The sequence below is a fragment of the Arachis ipaensis genome, chromosome B4, assembly GCF_059453495.1.
Source record: "Arachis ipaensis isolate K30076 ecotype BB chromosome B4, ASM5945349v1, whole genome shotgun sequence".
NCBI classification, from domain to species: Eukaryota; Viridiplantae; Streptophyta; class Magnoliopsida; order Fabales; family Fabaceae; genus Arachis; species Arachis ipaensis.
This window is the reverse complement of record NC_142439.1, coordinates 105,818,932-105,829,244: the sequence shown is the minus strand read 5'-3', so window position 1 is coordinate 105,829,244 and position 10,313 is coordinate 105,818,932. Positions and strand designations below refer to the sequence as shown.

Sequence of the window (10,313 nt, the reverse complement as noted above, 5' to 3'; positions counted from 1 at the left end):
TCTTTTCTCTGATCTTATTGAGGACTGTATGGAAGTTTTTATGGACGATTTTAGCGTTTATGGTGATTCTTTTAGCCTTTGCTTAGATGGATTATCTCGAGTATTAGATAGATGTGTTAACACAAATCTTGTATTGAATTTCGAAAAATGCCACTTTATGGTAAAACAAGGGATTGTATTAGGACATGTGGTATCTAATAATGGTATTTCTGTAGACCCAACAAAGGTGAATGTTATTTCTAGTTTACCTTACCCCTCTTCTGTGAGGGAAGTCTGTTCGTTCCTTGGCCATGCAGGTTTCTACCGGAGATTTATTAAAGACTTTAGTAAGGTGGCACTCCCCTTGTCCAGATTACTGCAGAAGGATATTGAGTTCGAGTTCAGTGAGGATTGCGAACAAGCATTTGATAAGCTGAAGACTGCTCTAACTCAAGCCCCAATTGTGAGAGGACCATACTGGAGTCAGCCGTTTGAAATCATGTGCGATGCTTCCAACCAAGCAGTAGGAGCAGAGCTGACTCAGCGCGAAGGTAAGGATCCTTTTGTTATTGCCTATGCGTCTAAGACTTTAGACACTGCTCAGTCCAATTATACTACTACTGAGAAAGAGCTTCTGGCTATTGTTTTTGCTCTGGATAAATTTCGAGCCTATTTACTTGGTACTAGAGTAGTAGTGTATTCGGACCATGCAGCTCTAAAGTATCTATTAGCTAAAAAGGAATCCAAACCAAGACTTATACGTTGGATACTGCTGTTACAAGAATTTGATTTAGAAATAAAGGATAGGAGTGGTAATCAAAATTTAGTAGCAGACCACTTGAGTCGCCTTGGACATATTAAGGATGATTCTACTCCTATAGATGATAATTTTCCTTTTGACAAACTGCAAGCAGTTTCTGCGGTAATCCCGTGGTATGCACCTGTTGCTAATTTGATAAACCACTATTTTATAGTTTATATTGTGTTTAATTGTGTAACTTTGTCATGATCCTTACCCACTTATTCATCAATTTAGCATGTATTTAGATTTCCTTCCTAAATTAATACATGTTTGAAAATTGCTTCCTAGAGACTCTAATTATTTAATTTTAATTCTCCTTTATTCTATTCGATGCCATGATATGTGTGTCAAGTGTTTGAGGCTTTATGGGGCATGAATGAGATGGAGATTGGAGAGGAAGCTAGCAAAAATGGAAGGAACACAAGAATTTGAGGAGATAACCAGCGAGAAATGACGCGGTCGCATGGCTCACGCGACCGCGCGAAGGAGCGCAAATAGCAGTGACACGGCCGCATGGCTTGCGCGGCCGCGCGGATTGGAAAGCGCAAGCGACGCGGTAGCGTGGACGACGCGAACGCGTGGAGAGGAAAAAGCGCAAGCGACGCGTCCGCATGGATGACGCGATCGCGTGACATGCGCGATCTGCATAATCTGCAGAATTCGATGGAGGCGATTTTAGACCTTATTTCGGCCCAGTTTTCGGCCCGGAACAGCAGACTAGAGTCAGAGAATATGCAGAAATAACACAAATTCATTCAGTATTTTTTAGATCTAGTTTTCACTCTCTTAGGTTTTTCTCTCTAGTTTTTTTTAGAATTTTAATTTTCAATTGGTCTTAGCATTGGAACATTGGGGAGAGTTATTTTCTCATCAAGACTTCATCATTCTAGTTTGTTTTCTTAACTTGGGTTCATTCTTCCATGTCCTTTGCTTTGTTCAATTTTGTCATTTAGATACTTTTATGATTAATTAATGCAAGGATTATTTCTTTTTAATTCAATTTCAATTCCAATAATCATGTCTTCTTTTAATTCCCTTTCATGTGCTATGGATTCTTTATTTACAATACGTGAGTAGTTTCATTACTTGATGGGGAGTTGATTAAAAGGAACTCTTGAGTTGGAAGGATTGAAGGAGAAATTTGTAGTTGGGTTAAATGTTGGATTGCTATCCTGTCACCAACGCCAATCCCTTTGAACTAAGTGGGTTGCAACTCGTGAACAGATCTGGCATTCCAACTTGTTTAACTTTCCCTTACCTAGTAAAGGATAACCAAACAGAGTAACCGTTAATTATAAATCAATCTTAAAAATCACTCCATCAATGATAGAGATTCTAACTAATCAATTCCTAGTCAAGGCTTTTATTTATATTATTTAAAATTCCTCAATTTAAATTCCAATTTACTTAGCTCAACTTCTTGGAACATCTGATTAATAAAACAGCACACTTTTCTGCAACTCGTTGGGAGACGACCTGGGACTTAAAACTCCCAGTAATTTTTAATTTAATTCTTTGTGACATATTTCTAAATTGATAGGCAGATTTTTGGTGAGTTGAGAACTATACTTGCAACGTAACCATTTTAATAATTTTTAATTCACCAGCTTCTGCGTCTCATCAATTTTTGGCGCCGTTGCCGGGGAGTTGCAATAGAGTGCTAATTTTATTAATTAGAATTTATTTATCTGCATTTTATTTTATTTTGCTACTATGAGCTACATGTTTCTTCCGTCAAATGACGCGTTCACTTCCTGATCCGCGCTTGCTAATATTCGATCCTGAAATTGAAAGGACAATTTCACGAATAAGGCGAGAACAGCATCGATTAGCCCGCTCTGAGGACGGATCTGAAAGTGAATCTGAGGAAGAAACCAGCCCCCGTTCTACTGATTTGGTTGTTTTACGTGCAGAAAACATGGCAGCTAGAAGAGTTACCATTCAGGAGGAAGGAGCTTCTGATTTTACAATGCAACCGTTTCAAGCGCATCATCCAGCGGTAGCTACAGATTTTGAAATAAAGACCGCACTGTTAAATTTGATGCCCAAGTTTATGGCCTACCTGCTCAAGAGCCTATCAAGCACTTGAGAGATTTCCAGGCAGCCTGTTCTACTGTCAGGCGTGATGGCACTGATGAAACTTCAATTCTGCTAAATGCTTTTCCGTTCTCTCTTGAGGGAAAAGCAAGAGAGTGGTACTACACTCAACCTATAGCAAATGTATCCAACTGGGATACACTCAGAAAGGAGTTTCTGGAGAAATTCTTCCCATCTGAAGTTACTGATAAACTGAGGAAGAATATCTCTACAATTGTTCAGGATGACAATGAGACTCTCTTTGAATACTGGGAGCGCTTCAATAATCTTCTGGAAGCATGCCCCCACCACATGATTGACAAGATCGTGCTACTCAGCTATATCACACAAGGTATGAGGCCCCAAGATAAGACCACATTGGAAAGTGCCAGCAATGGGTCTATGAAGAAGTACAAGACCACTGATGAAGCTTGGCAATTGATCAGTGATTTAGCTGAATCTACTCGGAACCACAGACAGAAGCAAGGCCGTTCAAAAGCCGTTGCAGAAGTATCTTCTGGCATAGAGACTGCTGCTCTAAATCAAAGCATCTATGAGATGACCAACCTGCTGAAGCAAATGCAGTTGAATCAACAAGCTCAGCAAACTCAACCGCAGCAAAACCAACAACTTGTTCCACAAAGAATTTGCGGAATTTGTGCTGATTACAGCCATTACACTGATGAATGCCCGCAGCTCCAACAAGAAGACAACATGGTGGCATCCACTCACAACTTCTATGACCGCCCCAACCAAGGGTACAATCAAAGTGGAATTAATAACCATGGATGGCAGGACAATTCAAACCAGAATTGGAGGGAAAACAATAATAGGGGAGGCAGAGATAATCAGGGAAATCAGAGGTGGAATAATAACAACAACAGGCAGCAAAATCAACCTTACCGAGCACCTCACCTGAGGAAAAACCAAGGACCACCGAACAATCAACAGCAAACCTCTCAATTTACTCATTCTTCGGTATCTTCTAATGAAGATTTATTACAAGCTTTTGAGAAAAGACAACTGGCCATGGAAAGTACCATCGTGAACACTATTAACGCCAGTCTGAATGGTCTCACCTCTACTCTGCAAGCTTTTATGACACAGCTTGGTTCAGCACAAAATTCCAGTAACCAACCTTCAAGCACCACTGGAATCCCCTCTCAACCGTTACCCAATCCAAAGGGAGGCATTAATGCCATCACCCTGAGGTCCGGAACCACACTGTAGGAGAGGAATCAGGAGGAACCAATCTCACCAGAATACGCCTCAGCTGAAGATGTGGTGAAAATCGAAGATGTTGAAGAGGAAGAGGATATACAGGACATAGCTGAAGAAAAGATAGCTCAACCACGAGAAGAAGCACCAAAAGGCGCAGGCTCCACGGAACCCACTGTTCCCATTCCATTTCCACAGCTTGCAAGGAAGCCCAGGAAGCAGCTGGAACCTGATCCTAAAATGGTAGAGATATTCAAAAAGGTCGAGGTAACTGTCCCCCTTTTTGATGTTATTCAGCAGGTACCTAAATATGCAAAGTTTCTAAAAGACTTATGTATCCATAAAGACAAAATTAATGAATTAGAAACTATTCCTTTAGGTAGTTCTATATCTGCTTTAATGGGAGGATTACCTGAAAAATGTAGTGATCCAGGTCCTTGCATAGTTAGTTGTACTATTGGTGATGTAGTAATTTATGATTGCATGTGTGATTTAGGAGCATGTGTCAGTATAATGCCTTTGTCTATATATGATGTTTTAAGGCTCCCTCCCTTAAAAAGGTCGGTAGCTCGTTTTGTATTAGCAGATAAAAGTATTATTACAGTGGCTGGAGTTGCTGAAGATGTTTTGGTGAACATTAAGGGGCTCACATTCCCCACTGATTTTTATATCTTGGAGATGCCCCATAATGATTCAGATAAGCCATCATCAATCCTACTTGGAAGACCATTCCTGAAGACATCAAAATTCAAATTGGATGCTTCTTCCGGAACATACTCCTTTGAAATATATGGCCGCATAGTAATCTTCAATCTGAATGGAGTCATTGACAACCCCCCAGAAGATCGTTCTATCTTCCAGTGTGATGTCATAGACGAAAGTGTGGCTGAAGTTCAAAAAGAAGAGTTTGAAGAAAGGCACACTAGACAGGTCCAAGTGTGGGGACCCTCTTAACTGACAATGAGGACACTTCGCCATTTTCACAAGCCCCAGATAATCCAGAGCCTGCCCATGATCAAAAGTTAGAATTGAAACCTCTCCCTCCACATCTCAAATATGCTTATCTCGAGGATGAGCAGAAGCTTCCGGTTATTATTGCAAGAGAACTGATTTCTCAACAAGAAGAGCAGTTACTTGATGTGCTAAGGAAGCATAAGAAGGCAATTGGGTGGAGTTTGGCAAACATAGTGGGAATCAACCCTCAAGTATGCAAGCACAGAATATTTTTGGAAGAGGGAGCAAGACCTGTCTGTCAACCCCAGAGAAGATTGAATCCCACCATCTTGGAAGTTGTCAAGAAGGAGGTGACCAGACTATTGGAGGCCGGTATCATATATCCCATTTCAGACAGTGAATGGGTAAGCCCAGTACAAGTGGTGCCCAAGAAGTCCGGAGTCACTACCGTGAAGAATGAGCATGGAAAGCTCATAGCAACTAGAGTTCAGAATGCTTGGAGAGTCTGCATTGATTACAGGCGTCTCAACCAAGCTACCCGTAAGGATCACTACCCACTTCCATTCATTGATCAAATGCTGGATCGCCTGTCAGGTAAATCACATTATTGCTTTCTAGATGGTTACACAGGTTATTTCCAGATTCATATAACTCCTGAGGATCAGGAAAAGACTACTTTTACATGTCCTTTTGGGACTTACGCTTATAAGAGAATGCCCTTTGGCTTGTGCAATGCACCAGCTACTTTCCAAAGGTGCATGATGAGTCTTTTCTCTGATCTTATTGAGGACTGTATGGAAGTTTTTATGGATAATTTTAGCGTTTATGGTGATTCTTTTAACCTTTGCTTAGATGGATTATCTAGAGTATTAGATAGATGTGTTAATACAAACCTTGTATTGAATTTCGAAAAATGCCACTTTATGGTAAAGCAAGGGATTGTATTAGGACATGTGGTATCTAATAATGGCATTTCCGTAGACCCAGCAAAGGTGAATGTTATTTCTAGTTTACCTAACCCCTCTTCTGTGAGGGAAGTCCGTTCGTTCCTTGGCCATGCAGGTTTCTACAGGAGATTTATTAAGGACTTTAGTAAGGTGGCACTTCCCTTATCCAGATTACTGCAGAAGGACATTGAGTTTGAGTTCAGTGACGATTGCAAACAAGCATTTGATAAGTTGAAGATTGCTCTAACTCAAGCCCCAATTGTTAGAGGACCCGACTGGAGCCAACCGTTTGAAATCATGTGCGATGCTTCCAACCATGCAGTAGGAGCAGCGCTGGCTCAGCATGAAGGTAAGGATCCTTTTGTTATTGCCTTTGCGTCTAAGACTTTAGACACTGCCCAGTCCAATTATACTACTACTGAGAAAGAGCTACTTGCTATTGTTTTCGCTCTGGATAAATTCCGGGCTTATTTACTTGGTACTAGAGTAGTAGTGTATTCGGACCATGCAGCTCTAAAGTATCTACTAGCTAAAAAGGAATCCAAACCAAGACTTATACGTTGGATACTGCTATTACAAGAATTTGATTTAGAAATAAAGGATAAGAGTGGTAATCAAAATTTAGTAGCAGACCACTTGAGTCGCCTTGAACATATTAAGGAAGATTCTACTCCTATAGATGATAATTTTCCTTTTGACAACCTGCAAGCAGTATCTGAGGTAGCCCCTTGGTATGCACCTGTTGCTAATTACTTAGTTAGCCGCACATTTACTCCACATTTTTCTAAACATCAAAGAGACAAGCTGAAAAGCGAGTCTAAATATTATATATGGGATGACCCATATTTATGGAGATGTGGCGCTGACCAGATAATTAGACGTTGTGTGCCTCAATCAGAATTCCAGTCCATTTTAGAGGCCTGTCACTCATCTGAGAGTGGAGGACACTTTGGCTCTCAACGAACAGCTAGAAAGATCTTAGACTGTGGATTCTGGTGGCCTACTCTTTTTAGAGATGCTGCTGAGTTTTGTAAATCTTGTCACCCATGCCAGAAATTTGGTAACATATCCATGAGGGATGAGATGCCTCAATAATATATGCTTTTCTGTGAAATTTTTGATGTTTGGGGCATTGACTTCATGGGTCCATTTCCAAATTCTAGTGGATATTTTTATATATTGTTAGCTGTGGATTATGTTTCCAAATGGGTGGAAGCAATTCCTACCCGCACTGATGATGCTAACACTGTTGTTTCCTTTGTGAGAAACCATATTATATGCCGCTTTGGGTCACCACGAGCGATTGTGAGCGATCAAGGCACCCATTTTTGTAACAGGAGACTAACAGGATTGATGAAGAAGCATGGGATAATCCATAAGGTTGCAACAGCTTACCATCCCCAAACTAATGGGCAAGCCGAGGCGTCAAACAGAGAAATTAAGCGTATCTTGCAGAAGATAGTAAAGCCTCATAGAAAAGACTGGAGCACCAGACTACAAGATGCACTGTGGGCATATAGAACAGCATACAAGACACCCATTGGGATGAGTCCCTTTCGCTTAGTTTACGGAAAAGCTTGCCATCTTCCAGTTGAAATCGAACACAGAGCCTTCTGGGCAGTTAAAGAGTGCAACATGGAAATTGAGAAGGCCGGAGCTGAAAGGAAGTTGCAACTGCAGGAACTGGAAAACCTTCGCCTAGAAGCTTATGAGAACTCCAGAATTTGCAAGGAAAGGATGAAAGTTGTGCATGATCAAAACATTATGAAGAAAGAATTTCAACCTGGAGATTTCGTCCTCCTTTACAAATCTCGACTAAGGCTAATGCCCGGTAAGTTAAGATCAAAATGGGAAGGTCCATACAGAGTAGAGAAGGCTGAACCGTACGGAGTTTATCACCTAAGCCATCCTTCAAGCTCTGAACTTATTAAGGTTAATGGACACCGCCTGAAGCTGTACCATGGTGAGAAGGTGCAGAAAAGCAAGGAGCTTGAGATCCTCCACTTGGAAGATCCCCACATAGCAGCAGATTGAGCTAGTGGAGCGTCCAACTTACGGACGTTAAAGCAAAGTGCTTGGTGGGAGACAACCCACTGCGGTATGATCGTTCTTTTCTTCACTTTTAGTTTTTCTTCCTTAATAACTCTTCTCTTTATTAGTGCTTTCGTGCTCTTTCATTTACATGTCTTTATCTTTCTTAAAAAAAATTTTTTTTTTCGCCGCGCAACGCGATCGCACCAGCGACGCGTCCGCGTGGCAGGGGGAGTAAAAGAAAAACAAAAATGAACAGAAAGTTACGCAGGAGGAGCGCTGGAGTCGTGCCAATGGCACAAATTACCCCACGCGACCGCGTCGCTGACGCGACCACGTCGCATGGAAATCATGGCCTCCCACGCGACCGCGTGCCCCACGCGGCCGCGTGCCCTGAGTTTTCGACGTAAAAGGGTGCAGAGTCGCATTCTGTGCGAGAGTGATGCTGGATTGGTGCTGGAAGCACAATTCTTGTCACGCGACCGCATTGCTGACGCGGCCGCGTCACCCATTTTATAACGCACACTCATGCGATCGCGTGAGCCACGCGATCGCGTCACCCAATTTTGGCTATTAAAATAAATTGAACAGAGAGTTGTGCTGGAGCGAGGCTGCACTCGCGCCAGCAGCGCAACACGGGTCACGCGACGCGTGACTGACGCGATCGCATCTTCTTACCTGATGCGCACCCACGCGAACGCGTGCCCCACGCGGCCGCGTCGCATGCGCCGCACAGCTCAACCTAATTTGCCAAATTATCTTATCTTTCTTTCTTCTAAATCCTAATTTTTCTTTTCCCTCCTTCTTTCTTCCTTCTCCCTTCCCCTTTCTATCTCACCTTTCACTCTCTCTCTCTCTCCCCTCCATTAACAAGGTTTTACCTTCTTCTTCCTTCTTTCTTTTTCTATCATTTTTTTTTATTGTTCTCCATGTGTTTTCTTTTTCTTTTCTTCTTCTTTTAATTATTCCTATTTTCTTTATTCTTCTTTTCCCTTTTTACATGGTGTTAGAAATTTTTTGAGTCATTATCCCTCATTATATGCTTGTGACTTGTTACAATTTATTTGACAATTATTATTATTTTTAAGGGATTGCTTGCATGTTCAATTTCATACTTTTTATATCTTGTTTAACATGCATGCCATGTGTTTGTGAAAAAGCCCATATAGCACTATGCACTTTTCTACATTACTTTACTCTACTATTCAATGCTTGCTTTTCACAAATTCTCCTTCTTATTTTATTAATTGAATTTAATTGTCAATACAAACATGATGGTTTGTTACAAAGTATTGCTTGGTCTATGCTACTCATGCCCTTTGCCAGCATGCCAATAAACACCTTGCATTCATTTGTCTTTATATGCACTAGCTATTTTCCATCGTTGGCTTTTCACACGTACTCGCGAGCATGTGTTAATGTCAGCATATCTTAATGTGCATCCATCACCCTCTTTTCCGTTTCCTTCCTTGCTGTATATCTCTTTGAATTTAATTTACTTTCTCTTCCCTTCTTTCAGGATGGCCACCAAGAAAGGAAAAGAGAAAGCTACTTCCAAACCACCAGCAAGAAGAGGAACTAAAAAGAGCATTAGTGGCAGAGCCTTCTTCAACCACAGTCAAGCCCTCAACAAAAAGAGTTAAGAGGATAATAAAGGTTGATGAAAAGGAGAAAGCCTTTCCAGCGAAGGACGCTACGCGATTTCCCAATCGCTACTGTGAGCAGATGTTCCCTATCCTAGCAGAAAGGAACTACAACAATGAATACCTTCTTATCCTCCCGTCCAATATTGCTACCTTTGTTGAGCCACAAATTGAACAAAGACAATGGGTTTTCCTACAGAGACAGCCAAGGCAGGTCAATCTTTCTTGGGTAGTTGAGTTCTACTCCAACTTCTACATACCGACCCTGCAGTCTATTTATGTCCGGCAGAAGCAAGTGCCCATTATAGAAGAGGCCATCTAGCAATTTATGAGTCTTCCCCCTATTCCAGCAAGAATGGACGCTTTTCAAGAAGCCACCCTTCAGCGCCAGAGATACCAATTTGACTGGGACCCCGTTCTCGGAGTCATCGCTTTACCTGGCAGCCGTTGGATCTATGGATACCACCGTATCCGTCCTAAGGGAATCTTGGCTTCCGCACTTACCTTGGAGGCTCGTGTATGGGCACAGATCATGTCCCATTACGTCTTTCCAAGCACTCATGAGTCCTCCTTCACTGCAGACATGGCTGTTCTACTATGGTGCATCCTTACAGACCAACCTCTGAATCTCTCAAGACACATCCGGAATGCTATGGAGCATGT

General features: G+C 41.7%; 1 non-coding gene across 1 annotated transcript; it reads right to left on the bottom strand.

Annotated features, from left to right (window-relative positions):
• Nucleotides 1-3,067: 3,067 nt before the first annotated feature.
• LOC148568661 (small nucleolar RNA R71) lies at nt 3,068-3,175 on the bottom strand. Its single transcript, XR_015882522.1, has one exon. It is a non-coding gene; the product is annotated as a small nucleolar RNA R71 (small nucleolar RNA).
• Nucleotides 3,176-10,313: the final 7,138 nt, after the last annotated feature.